Source organism: Aythya ferina (genome assembly GCF_964211825.1).
Source record: "Aythya ferina genome assembly, chromosome: W".
NCBI classification, from domain to species: Eukaryota; Metazoa; Chordata; class Aves; order Anseriformes; family Anatidae; genus Aythya; species Aythya ferina.
In genome coordinates this window covers 15,158,801-15,177,644 of record NC_140313.1, presented here as the reverse complement: position 1 = coordinate 15,177,644, position 18,844 = coordinate 15,158,801, and positions in this window count along the sequence as shown.

Sequence of the window (18,844 nt, the reverse complement as noted above, 5' to 3'; positions counted from 1 at the left end):
GTCCCTAAAGAAGGATCGTACTCTAGGCTGTGGCAAGAATTAGAAGAGATATGGAGAATTTTGCCTTCCCTGATACTAACAGTACTAACACTAACTGTGTATCCTCTTAGGTGAACTACCCCCCCTCCTTACCAGCAGAGAGGTTAGGAGTTTTAAGAAGGAGATGAAGTCTTTATCTGAGGACCCCATCAGGCTAGCTGAACAATGTCAGGGTTTAACCCGGCCGGCAGCTAAACACCACGCAGCCGTTCGCTCACCCTCCCCCCTCCCTCTCTGGGACGGGGGAGAGAAATGGAAAGCGAAGCCCGTGAGTTGAGATAATGACAGTTTAATAAGACAGGAAAATAATAATAACAATAATAATAATAATAATACAATGATGATAATAGTACTACTACTAATAATATGTACAAACAAGTGATGCACAATGCAATTGCTCACCACCCGCTGACCGATGCCCAGCCTAACCCCGAGCAGTCCGGCCCCCTCTCCCTGGCTAGCCACCCCTATATATTGTTTAGCATGACGTCAGATGGTATGGAATACCCCTTTGGCTAGTTTGGGTCACCTGTCCTGGGTCTGTCCCCTCCCAGCTCTTACTGCACCCCCAGCCTGCCTGTTGGCAGGACAGAGCAAAAGGCTGAGATGTCCTTGGCTTGGTATAAGCACTGCTCTGCAACAATTAAAACATCGGGGTGTTATCAGCACTCTTCTCATCCCAAGCCAAAACACAGCATTCCACCAGCTACTAGGAAGAAAATCAACTCTGTCCTAACTGAAACCAGGACATCTATCCACCCCTTATTCCATACCATTTATGTCATGCTCAGGTTACACTCTTCTCCATACATTCTGATTAGTCACCATTTTCATGTAGGGTATATAGTAGTCATGGTAGTGATAACATACAGTATTATATGGTAATTAACATGGTACAATTCAATTCATGGGCTATTCTCACACAGTATTAAATCCCCTTGAGGTACACACCGGACCTCTCCGTTCTTTTGCATCACCCACCAAGTGTATCCAGGTCCCTGAGCAAAAGCAATCCCACAAATTGATTTGCCTTCTCCTGAGGCAGGAGTAGCCCAGAATGTTTTACCCAGCACATTTCTTACATGCACTACAGGAACTTTATCCCCATCTACAGTACGTAACAGGTTTGATTGGGCAGGTCCAGCTCGGTTGGCAGATCCCCTAGTATTGACTAACCAGGTGGCCTTTGCCAAATGCGTATCCCAATTTTTGAATGTCCCAGCGCCCGTTGCTTTCAATGTAGTCTTTAACAGTCCATTGTATCGTTCAACTTTCCCGGAGGCTGGTGCATGATAGGGGATGTGATACACCCACTCAATACCATGCTCTTTGGCCCAAGTGTCTATAAGGTTGTTTCGGAAATGAGTCCCATTGTCTGATTCTATTCTTTCTGGGGTGCCATGTCGCCATGGGACTTGCTTTTCAAGGCCCAGGATAGTGTTCCGGGCAGTGGCATGAGGCACAGGATATGTTTCCAGCCATCCGGTGGTTGCTTCCACCATTGTAAGTACATGGCGCTTGCCATTGCAAGTTTGAGGGAGTGTGATGTAATCAATCTGCCAGGCCTCTCCATATTGATATTTCAGCCATCGTCCTCCATACCAAAGAGGCTTTGACCGTTTGGCTTGCTTGATTGCAGCACACGTTTCACAGTCATGAATAACCTGTGCTATAGCGTCCATGGTCAGGTCCACCCCTCGATCACGAGCCCATCTGTATGTTGCATCTCTACCTTGATGGCCTGAGGTGTCATGGGCCCATCGGGCTATAAATAATTCACCTTTATGCTGCCAATCCAGGTCCACCTGAGCTACTTCAATCTTAGCAGCCTGATCCACCTGCTGGTTGTTTTGATGTTCTTCAGTAGCCCGATTCTTGGGCACGTGAGCATCTACGTGGCATACTTTTACAGCCAGGTTCTCTACCCGAGCAGCAATATCTTGCCACAATGCAGCAGCCCAGATGGGCTTGCCCCTGCGCTGCCAGTTGTTTTGCTTCCATTGCTATAACCATCCCCACAGGGCATTTGCTACCATCCATGAATCGGTGTAGAGATAGAGAACTGGCCATTTTTCTCGTTCAGCAATGTCTAAAGCCAGCTGAATGGCCTTCACTTCTGCAAACTGACTCGATTCACCTTCTCCCTCAGCAGCTTCTACAACTCGTCGTGTAGGACTCCATACAGCAGCCTTCCATCTCCGATGCTTCCCCACAATACGACAGGACCCATCAGTGAACAGGGCATATTTCTTTTCATTCTCTGGTAACTGGTTGTACAGTGGGGCTTCTTCAGCATGAACCACCTCCTCCTCGGATGATATCCCAAAGTATTTGCCTTCTGGCCAGTCCATAATCACTTCCAATATTCCTGGGCGGCTGGGGTTTCCTATTTGAGCCCGCTGAGTAATCAGTGCAACCCACTTGCTCCATGTAGCATCAGTTGCATGATGTGTAGAGGAGACCCTTCCTTTGAATGTCCAGCCTCGTACCGGCAATTGGGGTGCTAGGAGGAGCTGCGCTTCAGTACCGACCACCTCCGAAGCAGATCGAACTCCTTCATATGCTGCCAATATCTCCTTTTCAGTTGGAGTATAGCGGGCCTCGGATCCTCTGTATCCCCAACTCCAAAACCCCAGGGGCCGACCTCGAGTTTCCCCAGGTTCTTTCTGCCAGAGGCTCCAGGTGGGGCCGTTCTCCCCGGCTGCAGTGTAGAGCACATTCTTTACATCTGGTCCTGTTCGAACTGGCCCAAGGGCTACTGCATGGACTATTTCCTGCTTGATTTGTTCAAAGGCTTGTCGTTGTTCAGGGCCCCATTCAAACTCATTCTTCTTACGGGTTACTTGGTAGAGCGGGTTTACAATCAGACTGTAATTTGGGATGTGCATTCTCCAAAACCCCACAACACCTAGGAAGGTCTGTGTTTCTTTTTTGCTAGTTGGTGGAGACATAGCTGTTATTTTGTTGATCACATCCATTGGGATTTGACGACGTCCATCTTGCCATTTTATTCCTAAAAATTGGATCTCTCGTGCAGGTCCTTTGACTTTATTTTGTTTTATGGCAAAACAAGCCTTCAGAAGGATTTGGACTATTTTCTTCCCTTTCTCAAAAACTTCCTCTGCTGTGTCACCCCACACAATAATGTCATCGATGTACTGCAGGTGTTCAGGAGCTTCCCCCTGCTCTAGCGCAGACTGGATCAACCCATGGCAAATGGTAGGGCTGTGTTTCCACCCCTGGGGCAGCCGATTCCAAGTATATTGGACTCCCCTCCAAGTGAAGGCAAATTGTGGCCTGCACTCTGCTGCTAGAGGGATGGAGAAAAATGCATTAGCGATATCAATTGTGGCGTACCACTTGGCTGCCTTCAATTCCAGTTCATACTGGAGTTCCAGTATGTCCGGCACTGCAGCACTAGGTGGTGGCGTGACTTTGTTCAGGCCACGATAGTCCACTGTTAGTCTCCACTCACCATTAGACTTTCGCACTGGCCATATGGGACTATTGAAAGGTGAATGAGTCTTGCTGATCACTCCTTGGCTCTCCAATTGAAGAATTAGCTTATGGATGGGAATCAGGGAGTCTCGGTTAGTGCGATATTGCCGCCGGTGCACAGTTGTGGTAGCGATTGGCACTTGCTGTTCTTCGACCCTCATCAACCCCACAACAGAGGGGTCCTCTGAGAGACCAGGCAAGGTAGATAATTGTTTAATGCCCTCTGTCTCTAAGGCAGCTATACCAAAAGCCTACCGGAACCCTTTTGGGTCCTTGCAATATCCTCTTCTAAGATAGTCTATGCCAAGGATACATGGAGCATCCGGGCCAGTCACAATGCGGTGCTTTTCCCACTCATTCCCAGTCAGACTCACTTCAGCCTCCAATACAGTCAACTGCTGAGATCCCCCTGTCACTCCACAAATACAGATGGGCTCTGGTCCTTTATAGCTCGATGGCATTATAGTACATTGTGCACCGGTGTCTACTAAAGCCTTATACTTCTGTGCGTCTGACGTGCCAGGCCATCGAATCCACACAGTCCAATAAACTCGATTGTCCCTTTCCTCCCCCTGGCTGGAGGCAGGGGCCCTCTAATCCTGGTCAGAATCTTCTTCATTTCTGTGTTTGAAGGACTGCCTGCTGGAAGTTGGAGCAGCAAACTTTTCAGAGAATCCCTTTTTCCTGATTGTTTTCTTTTGCAACTCACGTACCTGTGCCTCTAGGGTCTCGGTAGATTTTCCATCCCATTTTCTCATGTCCTCTCCATGGTCTCGTAAGTAAAAGCACAGGGTGGCACGGGGTGAGTACCCACCATATCGTCTTCCTTGTGTGGATGAACACCTACCCCTGATAGCTGAGACACTGCTTTGTACAGGTGCGGAGGAGAATAATCTCTCTTCAAGTTGGTGAACCTTTTCAGAAAGTTTCTTCACAGTGTTCTCTTTTGGTCGGTGGACACTGGTTGGTTCAGGTGGGGAGGACGATAGATTCTCTTCAAGTTGGTGAACCTTTTCAGAGAGTTTCTCCACAGCTGAGACGCAGGCCTGTAAGGAAGAGGAGAGACTTTCTTCGTACTGCCGGAGTTGTTTAGCCACTTCATCCACTGTGGGTTCCTCATCCTCTTTCCAGGCCATTATTGCCAATGAGCTGGCATATGATGATGGTGCACTCCGTACAAACTTCCGCCACATGGGTCGTTGTCCTGGTTTCAGTTAGAACAGAATTAATTTTCTTCCTAGTAGCTGGTGGAATGCTGTGTTTTGGCTTAGGATGAGAAGAGTGCTGATAACACCCTGATGTTTTAATTGTTGCAGAGCAGTGCTTATACCAAGCCAAGGACATCTCAGCCTTTTGCTCTGTCCTGCCAACAGGCAGGCTGGGGGTGCAGTAAGAGCTGGGAGGGGACAGACCCAGGACAGGTGACCCAAACTAGCCAAAGGGGTATTCCATACCATCTGACGTCATGCTAAACAATATATAGGGGTGGCTAGCCGGGGAGAGGGGGCCGGACTGCTCGGGGTTAAGCTGGGCATCGGTCAGCGGGTGGTGAGCAATTGCATTGTGCATCACTTGTTTGTACATATTATTATTACTTTCCTATTATCACCATTGTAACATTATTGTTATTATTGTTATTATTATTTTGTTATTATTATTTTCCTGTCTTATTAAACTGTCTTTATCTCAACTCACGGGCTTCACTTTCCATTTCTCTCCCCCGTCCCAGAGAGGGAGGGGGGAGGGTGAGCGAACGGCTGCGTGGTATTTAGCTGCCAGCCGGGTTAAACCACGACAGTCTTTTTGGCGCCCAACGTGGGGCACGAAAGGTTGAGATAACGGCAGATCTGACCACAGTGTGTTAAACTAAAATTGGTGTAAGTATTAGACCTGCTTAATAGTCACTTGTCATAATGCTGATTGCTTTAATCTCAACTCTGCTGCGCCTGTTTTCCAAATTGAGTATTATAGTACATTATTTTCCGTACTTACAATGGGGGGTTTTGGAGAATGCACATCCCAAATTACAGTCTGATTGTAAACCCGCTCTACCAAGTAACCCGTAAGAAGAATGAGTTTGAATGGGGCCCTGAACAACGACAAGCCTTTGAACAAATCAAGCAGGAAATAGTCCATGCAGTAGCCCTTGGGCCAGTTCGAACAGGACCAGATGTAAAGAATGTGCTCTACACTGCAGCCGGGGAGAACGGCCCCACCTGGAGCCTCTGGCAGAAAGAACCTGGGGAAACTCGAGGTCGGCCCCTGGGGTTTTGGAGTCGGGGATACAGAGGATCTGAGGCCTGCTATACTCCAACTGAAAAGGAGATATTGGCAGCATATGAAGGAGTTCGATCTGCTTCGGAGGTGGTCGGTACTGAAGCGCAGCTCCTCCTAGCACCCCGATTGCCAGTACTAGGCTGGATGTTCAAGGGAAGGGTCTCTTCTACGCATCATGCAACTGATGCTACGTGGAGCAAGTGGGTTGCACTGATTACTCAGCGGGCTCGAATAGGAAACCCCAGTCGCCCAGGAATATTGGAAGTGATTATGGACTGTCCAGAAGGCAAATACTTTGGGATATCATCCGAGGAGGAGGTGGGTCATGCTGAAGAAGCCCCACTGTACAACCAGTTACCAGAGAATGAAAAGAAATATGCCCTGTTCACTGATGGGTCCTGTCGTATTGTGGGGAAGCATCGGAGATGGAAGGCTGCTGTATGGAGCCCTACACGACGAGTTGCAGAAGCTGCTGAGGGAGAAGGTGAATCGAGTCAGTTTGCAGAAGTGAAAGCCATTCAGCTGGCTTTAGACATTGCTGAACGAGAAAAATGGCCAGTTCTCTATCTCTACACCGATTCATGGATGGTAGCAAATGCCCTGTGGGGATGGTTACAGCAATGGAAGCAAAACAACTGGCAGCGTAGGGGCAAACCCATCTGGGCTGCTGCTTTGTGGCAAGACATTGCTGCTCGGGTAGAGAACCTGGCTGTGAAAGTACGTCACGTAGATGCTCATGTGCCCAAGAATCGGGCTACTGAAGAACATCAAAACAACCAGCAGGTGGATCAGGCTACTAAGATTGAAGTAGCTCAGGTGGACCTGGATTGGCAGCATAAACGTGAATTATTTATAGCCCGATGGGCCCATGACACCTCAGGCCATCAAGGTAGAGATGCAACATACAGATGGGCTCGTGATCGAGGGGTGGACCTGACCATGGACGCTATAGCACAGGTTATTCATGACTGTGAAACATGTGCTGCAATCAAGCAAGCCAAACGGTCAAAGCCTCTTTGGTATGGAGGACGATGGCTGAAATATAAATATGGAGAGGCCTGGCAGATTGATTACATCACACTCCCTCAAACTCGCAATGGCAAGCGCCACGTACTTACAATGGTGGAAGCAACCACCGGATGGCTGGAAACATATCCTGTGCCTCATGCCACTGCCCGGAACACTATCCTGGGCCTTGAAAAGCAAGTCCTATGGCGACATGGTACCCCAGAAAGAATAGAGTCAGACAATGGGACTCATTTCCGAAACAACCTTATAGACACTTGGGCCAAAGAACATGGTATTGAGTGGGTGTATCACATCCCCTATCATGCACCAGCCTCCGGGAAAGTTGAACGATACAATGGACTGTTAAAAACTACATTGAAAGCAACGGGCGCTGGGACATTCAAAAATTGGGATACGCATTTGGCAAAGGCCACCTGGTTAGTCAATACTAGGGGATCTGCCAACCGAGCTGGACCTGCCCAATCAAACCTGTTACGTACTGTAGATGGGGATAAAGTTCCTGTAGTGCATGTAAGAAATATGCTGGGTAAAACAGTCTGGGCTACTCCTGCCTCAGGAAAAGGCAAACCTATTCGTGGAATTGTTTTCGCTCAGGGACCTGGATACACTTGGTGGGTGATGCAAAAGAACGGAGAGGTCCGGTGTGTACCTCAAGGAGATTTAATACTGGGTGAGAATAGCCCATGAACTGAATTGTACCATGTTAATTACTATATAATACTGTATGTTATCACTACTATGACTACTCTAGGTGACTAATTAGAATGTATGGAAAAGAGTGTAACCTGAGCATGACATAAATGGTATGGAATAAGGGGTGGATAGATGTCCTGGTTTCAGTTAGGACAGAGTTGATTTTCTTCCTAGTAGCTGGTGGAATGCTGTGTTTTGGCTTAGGATGAGAAGAGTGCTGATAACACCCCGATGTTTTAATTGTTGCAGAGCAGTGCTTATACCAAGCCAAGGACATCTCAGCCTTTTGCTCTGTCCTGCCAACAGGCAGGCTGGGGGTGCAGTAAGAGCTGGGAGGGGACAGACCCAGGACAGGTGACCCAAACTAGCCAAAGGGGTATTCCATACCATCTGACGTCATGCTAAACAATATATAGGGGTGGCTAGCCGGGGGGGGGGGGGGGCCGGACTGCTCGGGGTTAAGCTGGGCATCGGTCAGCGGGTGGTGAGCAATTGCATTGTGCATCACTTGTTTGTACATATTATTATTACTTTCCTATTATCACCATTGTAACATTATTGTTATTATTGTTATTATTATTTTGTTATTATTATTTTCCTGTCTTATTAAACTGTCTTTATCTCAACTCACGGGCTTCACTTTCCATTTCTCTCCCCCGTCCCAGAGAGGGAGGGGGGAGGGTGAGCGAACGGCTGCGTGGTATTTAGCTGCCAGCCGGGTTAAACCACGACAGTCTTGTACACCTGACTTCATCTGGATCTTTGGATGTTTGTCTGAGGTCTGGATCCTCATAAATCACTTCCCGTACGGCTAATTCCCTCATGTACTGGATTCCCTTCTCCATAGTGGTCCACTTGCCTGGTAGATATACAAGTTCTTCCTTGAAGGGATACCTTTCCCTCACAGCTGAGAGGAGACGCCTCCAGAGGCTGTGAGATTGTGCTCCATCTGCAATTGCTTTGTCAATGCCAGCGTCTCGAGCAAGGGATCCCAGCCGCCTGGCTTCCCTGCCGTCTAATTCCACACAATTGGCTCCAGAGTCCCAGCACCGGAGCAGCCAGGTGACAAGCTGCTCACCTATACAGTGACCAAAATCTTTTCGCACATCTTGTAGCTCGCGCTCGTATAGGCTTCGGGTAGTTACTGTTGATTTTTCGGCATCCTCATCTTCCTCCTCCTGAATCCTTGATGGCCCAGCGTCGTCGTCGTCTCCGTCGTCTCTATATCTAGATTTGGCAGAAGACTCTCTGCGTTCTAAACGACCTGAATCTCTATACCATTTTTTCACCTTTTCTACAGGGGCAGCTTGCACTGCTACAGCTCGTTTCTCTGACCCCGTTACAGGGTCTGCCACAGGGGTTGGAATACCCTCTGCAGGGTCAACTTGCACTGGTACAGCTCTTTTCTCTGACCCAGCCACAGGAGCTGGAGCAGCTGCAGGAGCTGGAGCAGCTGCAGGAACCGGAGCTGGAGCGGCTGCAGGAGCTGGAACTGGAGCAGCTGCAGGAGCTGGAACAGGAGAGGCTGCAGGAGCTGGAACTGGAGTGGCTGCAGGAGCTGGAACTGGAGCGGCTGCAGAGTCCACCGTAGGGGTCACAGTGGCCGTTGGATCTGTCACAGGGCTTGGAGTGGCCACAGGGTCTGTCACTAAGTTGATAGCAGTATCAATGGCAGCTCGATAGGCATGAGCCAGGCCCCAGCATGTTACAATGATTTGTGTTACTTTGGAACTGCCAGAATCATGACACCTTTTTTTTTCAAGCATTCTGCCAGTTTTTGAGGATTTTGCAGTTGTTCAGGGGTGAATTTCAAAAACACTGGGGGTGCCAACTGCTCTAGATGCCTGCCCATATCCTCCCATACTCCCTGCCACCCACAACTATACTGCCTCCCGGCAGATCTCCAGATGAGCTTCCTAAGTAGTTGTTTAACTTTAAGCAGAATCTGAAGTGCATTCAGCAGGCAGAACAACAAGACCATGCTGGTCTGAGTATCCCAAGGATATTCAATATCTTGGAGAGCTATTGTAACAAGCTCGGAGGATAAGAGGGTGGTGAAGGAGAAAGGGAGAGTAATCAAGTAAGAAAAAATATCTTCCCCTTTCCCCTCCACAGATTGACTCCCTAATGGAAAAAACAATAGGTATAATTGCTAATAGTTTCCAAGATACAGTTTCCAAAATACAGAGTCGACGATGTTACTGAGTACAAATACCAAGTTAGAGTCATGACCAGATATCTCATCGTCTCATAAGCCATTGCTACAACACACAGTACCATAATGATCTGAAACCAGGGCCCAGAGAGGATAAACAACATGACAGAGAGCACATACGGAAAATAATGTACTATAATACTCAATTTGGAAAACAGGCGCAGCAGAGTTGAGATTAAAGCAATCAGCATTATGACAAGTGACTATTAAGCAGGTCTAATACTTACACCAATTTTAGTTTAACACACTCTGGTCAGATCTGCCGTTATCTCAACCTTTCGAGCCCCACGTTGGGCACCAAAAAGACTGTCGTGGTTTAACCCGGCCGGCAGCTAAACACCACGCAGCCGTTCGCTCACCCTCCCCCCTCCCTCTCTGGGACGGGGGAGAGAAATGGAAAGTGAAGCCCGTGAGTTGAGATAAAGACAGTTTAATAAGACAGGAAAATAATAATAACAAAATAATAATAACAATAATAACAATAATGTTACAATGGTGATAATAGGAAAGTAATAATAATATGTACAAACAAGTGATGTACAATGCAATTGCTCACCACCCGCTGACCGATGCCCAGCCTAACCCCGAGCAGTCCGGCGCCCCTCCCCCAGCTAGCCACCCCTATATATTGTTTAGCATGACATCAGATGGTATGGAATACCCCTTTGGCTAGTTTGGGTCACCTGTCCTGGGTCTGTCCCCTCCCAGCTCTTACTGCACCCCCAGCCTGCCTGTTGGCAGGACAGAGCAAAAGGCTGAGATGTCCTTGGCTTGGTATAAGCACTGCTCTGCAACAATTAAAACATCGGGGTGTTATCAGCACTCTTCTCATCCTAAGCCAAAACACAGCATTCCACCAGCTACTAGGAAGAAAATTAATTCTGTTCTAACTGAAACCAGGACAATGGTTACCTATAGCTGTAGAGAATGCAGGGGGAACCGCGATATTGCTATCATGCAAGGAACAGCAAAGAGAGACTTACAGGCCTCATTTCCCCAGGCAGTCATACATCGCATCCCCTGGGAGTCTTCATTCCACCCCCATGGGAAGGGCACTATCTGGGCAATCAGTTGTGCCAAGGCACAAGCATAGCTATTGCTATGGTTGAGACTCTGGACGGTATATTTGACCCATTCTATCCGGCATTCACATCCCCATATCCTGTTTGAATCTCAAATGTTTGAACTGCCACATTTCAGAGGGCCTTCTGTTTTCTCTCCTGTTTTCTCCTTGAGTTTCTCCCTTTCTCTGATGGCAATAGAGGATTGTTTCCATATAGCCATTCTCAATCTGGCTGTTGGGTCTCTCCCAGTTATTTGTTCTTTCTGCTCAATTGTCGTTGGGCATTTAAATCTCCACAAGCTAACACCTCACAAGCATCAAACGTGATGGCTTGTGGTACATAACCCTCTGTCACAGTCACCCATATTTTGATGGGGTATCCCGTTTTTGCTATTATCTGGTCATGCCTTTTCCAAGTTACGAATTGGCCGAGGCCTTCTCTGAGGCCTAGAATCACTAAAAACAAAATTAGTAATCGATTTTTCCCTGTCATTATTTTTAACCCTTAGGTTTCCAAATGATTATCGATACAAAAAATAAGATGTACACTACTACTATAACAACCCCCCCTTGGGAGCACTGCAATTCGCTATAGGTCTGTCCTTTGTCTCAATCACAAATCACACTCGTTAGTTACCTGTGAAAATAAAAGGTTAGTTGTAGTGGGTTTACGTGGCAAGGTTTTGGTAGCAGGGGGCTATAGGGGTGGTTTCTGTGAGAAAGATCTAGAAGCTGCCCCATGTTTGGGAAGGGCCCCATTGTTTTCCAGATCTGAGCCAATAAGCGATGTTGGTTGCGCCTCTGTGAGAGCATATTTAAGACAGGGAAAAAAACGCTGTGCCAGACAGCAGCCAGGAGAGTCAAGGGAGTGAGAAAACATCCTTGCAGGTGCCAAAGTCAGTGTAGAGGGAGGGGGAGAGGTGCTCCAGGCGCCGGAGCAGAAGTCCCCTGCGGCCTGTGGTGAGGACCATGGTGAAGCAGGATGTCCCCCTGCAGCCCATGGAGTACCACAGTGGAGCAGGGTTCCATGCTGCAGCCCGTGGAGGAGACCACGGTGGAGCAGGTGGCCCTGCACCGACGGAGGCTGCCGCCTGTGGAAGACCCCTGCCGGAGCAGATTCCGGGCCGGACCTGTAGCCCGTGGAGAGGAACCCACGCAGGAGCAGGTGACCCGGCAGGAGCTGCTGCCCGTAGGGGAGCCAGGTTGGAGCAGTTTTCTCCTGAGGGATGGACCCCGTGGTACGGACCCATATCTGGAGCAGTTCTGGAAGAGCTGCTGCCTGTGGGAAGCCCACGCTGGATCAGTTCATCAAGGACTGCATCCCGTGGGTGGGACCCCACAGCACAGGGGACGAGAGTGACCGAGAAGGAGAGGCAGAGAAGAAGTGCTGTAGACTGACCATAACCCCCATTCCCCCGTTCCCCTGTGCCGCTCGGGGGGAGGAGGTGGAAGAGGGTGGATGGGGGGGAAGGTGCTTTTGTTTTTTTTTTCCTTTGTTTTCTCACTTCTCTCACTTGTTAGTTTTAGGCAATAAATCTTACTATCTCCTTATGCCGAGTCTGTTTTGCCCATTACAATAATTATTGCGTGATTTTCTCGTCCTTATCTCAAGCCTTGAGCCCTTTTCACATATTTTCTTCCCATTCCTCTTTGAGGAGGGGGAGTGAGAGAGCGGCTGTGGTGGAGCTCGGCTGCCCACTCGAGCGGAACCACGACATTAGTTTACAATTGTAAGCTTTTATCCTACTCAGAGTCTACTATGAGATTTTTCTCTTCAATTTCAACTTCCAACAAGTCTTCTGTAGGAACAGCTTCCCAGGTACTAGGGTCGACAGAGGCCTTCACTCGAATATAGTGAGTCCAACCGTTTTCTGCAGTTCTTATGGCTGTTTCAGTGGTCAGTAATTGTCCTTTCCATTCAGGCCGGAATTGACTCTTTCCAGGTCCGAATCAGGACCCGGTTTCCTGGGTGATGGTGGTGAATGGGGAATTCCAAAGGTGGGGTTTGAGCCAACAACCCACAGGTCCTGAGAGATGACAAAGAAGAGGACGACCCCAGAATACAGTTCTTAAGAAAACTCTCTTTGTTTTGAATTGTGGTATCTCATCCCTTCTGCCCTAATAGGTCCTCAAAACGCGTAGTGGTTGTTCAGGAGGAACAGCCCCCTCCCCCACGAGAGCCCCCCTTTTTATTGCTGAGTGTGACATCAGGTGTTATGGAATATCCCTTTGGCTGGTTTAGGTCAGCTGCCCTGGTGATGTCCCTTCCCCATCACTTGCCCACCCCCAGCCTGCTGGCTCTTGGGGGCTTGGAAGGACATAGTGCTGTGCCAGCACTATGCAGCAACAGACACAACACTGGAGTGATATCAGTGCTGTTCCAGCTACGAGTGCAGAGCACAGCACTGTGTGGGCTGCTGCAGGGAAAAGGTGACTCCAGCTCAGACAGACCCAAAACAGTTATACAAAGCGTCTATTCCCCAATGTGTTTTCCGGTGTTCTTTCTTTACCAGTGACCACAATAAATTGGAGGGGATGACTAACTTCCCTTCCCTTCTTTGGTAATAGCCCATCCCTCTTCGTTATATTTTCCCTTCTGACTTTCGATTAATTTTTGTTATATACAAGCTTACCTTCAAAGGGAATTTGCCTGTCTGGAATCAGGACTCCCTCAGCTGCTACCTCACCTTCTGCTGCTTCTTTTGCCTCTCTGTCCGCCAGATCATTTCCTTCCTCCTTTTCTGAGCTCACCTTCTGGTGTGCCTTAATGTGAATGATTGCTACCTTTTCAGGCAGCTGAACTGCTTCCAATAATCTCACTTTTTAGTCCAGGTTCTATTACGTCTTTGGTAGTGGTAACTGCATACCCAGCATGTCATTTTCTGCTGATGACGTAGCTGCTCCCATATTTCCACATCCTCAAAAGGAGTGTCCTTCAGATCTGGACAGCTGGAGTAGGTTGCTTCAATGGTCTCCAGGCAGTCATGGTATACTGGCTCCCCTTGGTTTCTGCTGATTTCAGGAACCTTTGTGGGGAAAGCCAGTGACCGCCTTTCACTTCCAGCACTGTGGACACTTGTGTGAGACACTAGTACAGTTATTTTCTGTCCCAAGGTGAACTTGCATGCTTCCTGGATATTTAGCACCACTGCTGCAATGGCTCTGAGGCATCCCTGCCATCCCTTGGCAGCAGCATCCAGCTGCTTAGAAAAATAAGCAACTGCCCTTTGATATGGGCCCAGGTCCTGTGCTAGTTCCCAGGGAAATCCCCTGTTTCTCATGGGAGAAGGGGAAACATGGTTTATTCACATCTGGAAGTCCCAGAGCTGGGGCTGACATGAGAGCCTTCTTTAGTTGGTCAAAGGCTCCTGTGGCCTCCTTTCTCCATTGGAGGTCCCTGTTCCCATTCACAATGAGTGCATACAGCAGTTTTTCAATCAATCCGTGTCCTGGTTTCAGTTAGAACAGAATTAATTTTCTTCCTAGTAGCTGTTAGAATGCTATGTTTTGGCTTAGAATGAGAAGAGTGCTGATAACACCCCAATGTTTTAATTGTTGCAGAGCAGTGCTTATACCAAGCCAAGGACATCTCAGCTTCTTGCTCTGTCCTGCCAACAGGCAGGCTGGGGGTGCAGTAAGAGCTGGGAGGGGACAGACCCAGGACAGGTGACCCAAACTAGCCAAAGGGGTATTCCATACCATCTGACGTCATGCTAAACAATATATAGGGGTGGCTAGCTGGGGGAGGGGCGCCGGACTGCTCGGGGTTAGGCTGGGCATCCGTCAGCGGGTGGTGAGCAATTGCATTGTGCATCACTTGTTTGTACACATTATTAGTAGTAGTACTATTATCACCATTGTATTATTATTATTATTATTATTATTATTATTATTATTATTATTATTATTATTATTATTTTCCTGTCTTATTAAACTGTCTTTATCTCAACTCACGGGCTTCACTTTCCATTTCTCTCCCCCGTCCCAGAGAGGGAGGGGGGAGGGTGAGCGAACGGCTGCGTGGTGTTTAGCTGCCGGCCGGGTTAAACCACAACAATCCATAATTATAGATCCACAATCTGCACCACCTGTCATTCCCCAAAAGGTTCCCAGTTTCTTTATTGTCTTGGGTTTCAGGGTTTGACATATCGCTTCTTTATGATCTTGCCCCAAGGTCCATTGTCCGGCACTAACCTCATAACCCACGTAGATCACCTTCTGCTTTACTACCTGAGCCTTCTTCTTCGACACCCTGTACCCCTGTAGTCCCAGAAAGTTTAGGAGGCTTATCGTCCAGGCCACACATGCTTCTTCTGTCTGGGTGGCTATTAGGTCATCTAAGTACTGCAACAGCCTTCCTTCTCCTGATGAGGCTTCCCAGGTCTCCAAGTCCTTTGCAAGGTGTTCTCCGAACAAGGTGGGTGAGTTCTTAAAACCCTGAGGCAACCTTGTCCATGTGAGCTGTGTTTTGCGCCCACTCTTAGGGCATTTCCAATCAAATGCAAAGATTTTCTGACTGGCTTCATGGAGAGGGAGGCAAAAGAAGGCATCTTTCAGGTCTAAAATGGTAAACCAAGTTAGCTCTGGTGTTAAGCATGTTAATCAATTATCGGGTAATTCCTTCTCTATCTTCCTTTTTCAAGGGGTACTGTTTAAGTGTATGTTTTGCCTTCCCTGATACATTAGAAGATCATACTCCGGAAAACACTTGACTTAGGATTTCCTCACTAGTTTCCTTTTTGGTCTCAATAGCTGTCAATATCAAACTCAACACTTCCACATATCTTTGATCATTTACCTCCAGAATAATCTCCCCATTTTAAATGAAATGGTTGCTTGAAATCTTTCCAATAAATCTCTCCCTAGGAGTGACTCCAGGGAGTTGGGCATGTGTAGGAACTTGTGAATGCCCCACTGCTTCCCATATTTATATTTCAATGGTTTGCAGAAATATGCTCTTTCAGATTGGCCAGTTGCCCCCTTCACTACAAGGTAATTATTCCCCACTGATAATAATGCTTTATTTAAAACTGAATATGCTGCTTGTGCATCTACCATAAGTTCCACCTCTTTTCCCTCCTTCCCCAGCTTCATTTTTATAACCAGTGGATCTGCTGGGGTAGATTCCCCCAGTCCTCTTTAGTTGTCTTTTGCATGCACGACTATACTGGGTCTGGCTGGAATGTTAACTTTCCTGGCAGCAGCCCATACAGTGCTGTACTCTGTACTTGTAGCTGGAACAGCAGTGTTATCACACCAGTGTTGTGTCTACTGCTGAGCAGCAGTGGCACAGCATTGGGCCTTTCTCTAACCCTCCTAGGGGGTGGGCAAAAAGTGAGGAGAGAAACATCACTAGGGCAGCTGACCTAAACCAACCAAAGGGATATTCCATACCATGTGATGTCACACTCAGCAATAAAAGGTGGAAACAGGAAGAAGAGGGGAGGGGTGGGCTCTAGTTGGGAAACGTCGGTCCTCCTCTCGAACACCGGCTGTGTGTGTTGAGGCCCTGCTTCAAGGACGTGGTCAATCATCGCTCATTTGTGGGAAGTAGAGAGTAATTTCTTTCCTCTGCACTTCCATATAGCTTTCATTTATTTTGTTTGTTTGTTTTCCTCCCTTTTTCCCCTTTCCCTTTTATTTCCCCTTAGTTAAATTGTTTAGTTCATGGTACTCTTTATTTAATTATTATAATTATTTCCCTTTAATTAAATTATCCTTATCTCAACCCGTGAGTTGTTCTTTGCTTTACTTCTCCCCCTCCTCATCTAAAGGAGGGGGAGTGAGAGAGCGGTTGTGGGGTTTAGCTGCCCAGCACGGTAAAACCACCACAGCGACCACCACCTCCCTTCTCCAGTTCCCTTTTCCATTTCTTTTCCATTCTGGGCATTCGTTTTTCCAATGCCCAAATTTCTTACATAGGGCACATTGCTCCTTGCCTAGTCAGGGCTGCTCCTGTCTGGGCCACCTTTTTCCTTCTTCCCTAATAACTGCTATCAGCCTCTTCTGCATGTTTAATTGAGGAAGATAAGAGTCCTCTCTCCTTCCAAATTGCCCCGTTTGCATGCACCACACCAAAGGCATATTTCAAAACTGTCCAAATGTTTGCCAGCTCAAAAGCTCTTATCAAGGAGATGATTTCCACCTTTTGGGCTGATGTTTGTTACCGCATATCCTGTGAGGCAAAATCCCTGGCAGATGAAGCTGCTGCCATCTATATACCAATCCTCTGCATCTTCTAGGGGTGTTTCCTTTAAGTCTGGTCAGCTGGAGTATACCGTGTCCATTGTCTTGATGCAATCATGAATGGGTGATATGGAAACTCTGTTACTAAGGAAAGAGGCTGGGTTCACAGTATTAGTGCCGAAAAAATGTAGTGAACTAACAGTCCATTATACACATTCCTTTTCTTCTTCAGTAGCTATCATTTGCGTATTGCAACAGTGTCCCCTGTTAGAAATGGCTCATTCTTCAAAATAGGATTGAATAAAAAAATAGGATTTATTAAAAGAATAGAGGTAAGCAAACAGCGCTGGGTGCACTGGGAGTCTCCGCTCCACCAGGACGCACACCAGTTACATCAAGGAGCTGATTTTTATGCTCCTAGACTAATACATATTCATTACTACTTCTAAAAAAAATAGGTTATTATAATTAGCTTCCGGGGTCCAGTCCCTCCTACTGGAGCATGCGCATCAGTCTCCGGTGGTCCCTCTGGGGGTCTCTAGGGGTCTTTCATGCTGAAGGCTCGTAGTCTTCCTCTCCAAGTTTTTTTCTTGTCCTTCCCCTTTGTACTCCTTGGCACCGTATCAAGTTTATACATCATCCCCTGCGTATCAAGTTTATACATCATCCCCTGCAGGTCTTGTCTCCCAGCCGTCCTTCAGCTTCTTTTTTCTTCTTCTTAATCTCTTGGCCACCTGGCCAGATATCAGAGGCTTGCATAGTATCCCATAACAGTCACTAGTTGTTATCAGTTGTTCTGAAACCCCCAGACATCAAAGACTTCATACAAACACAAATAGCTTTCTTATTGACACTTCACCAGTAATTAAAACATTCTTCACCAGCCATTCACAGGGACAGTCACACCTATAGAAGTGTTAAGTTAATCTCAAAGAAGACAGAAAAAAGGCTGTAACTGTTAGAAATAGAAGTTCGGAATAACAAAAGCAAACAGGTTCATAAATTTGAGGAGTATTTTCTGAAGACTTGATAAATTGACTAGAATGAGGGGGAGACTGGGACACACTGCATCTGTGGTTCAAGAATTAAATTGTCAGTGCAGGACCCAGAGGCAGACAGGACTGTTCTTTGCTGACACGAATTGTTAAAACATTCCTAACATTCCCTTTTCCCGAAGGGGTCTTTCAAGCTTCAAGATCACAGTTCCCGAATATGGTGGGGCTATTCTTGAACCCCTGTGGTAACACTGTCCATGTAAGCTGAGTTTTCCGTCCTCAATTAGGATTTTCCCACTCAAAGGCAAAGAGTTTCTGGTTTTCAGTTGCCACGGGCAGGCAGAAAAAGGCATCCTTTAAATCTAGTACCATGAACCAAACTTGACTGTTTTTCTCAGTTTGTAATTCCAATCATTTTTCCCAATTTAAATTTCAAGCATTGAAAAAAAAATAATAAAAAAAAACGCCTTTTCTTGTAGGACAGTTGCTCCTCTTACATTTACAGACTAATTAACACAGAGAAAGAAGCTCCCGTAACCAACAAAAAAATTCAAGCTTCACTTCTTCATTCCCTAGCTTTATTTGAACCAGTGGACCTGCTAGGCTAGATGCCCCAGGTCCCCATCATTCCTGACTGTTGTAAGTTTATCCTGACCCTAATACAATTTCTTTCCAGTATCAGGGGCTGATTGCCCTAGAAAGAGGCTAACCAATTGCCTCTGTTTGTTTTCTTAAGCCAGGTTCATTTTTTAAAAAAATATTATTATTATTATTATTATTATTATTATTATTATTATTGTTATTGTTATTGTTATTTTCTCTTTGAAAGTTCCCTGAGATTGCCAATGG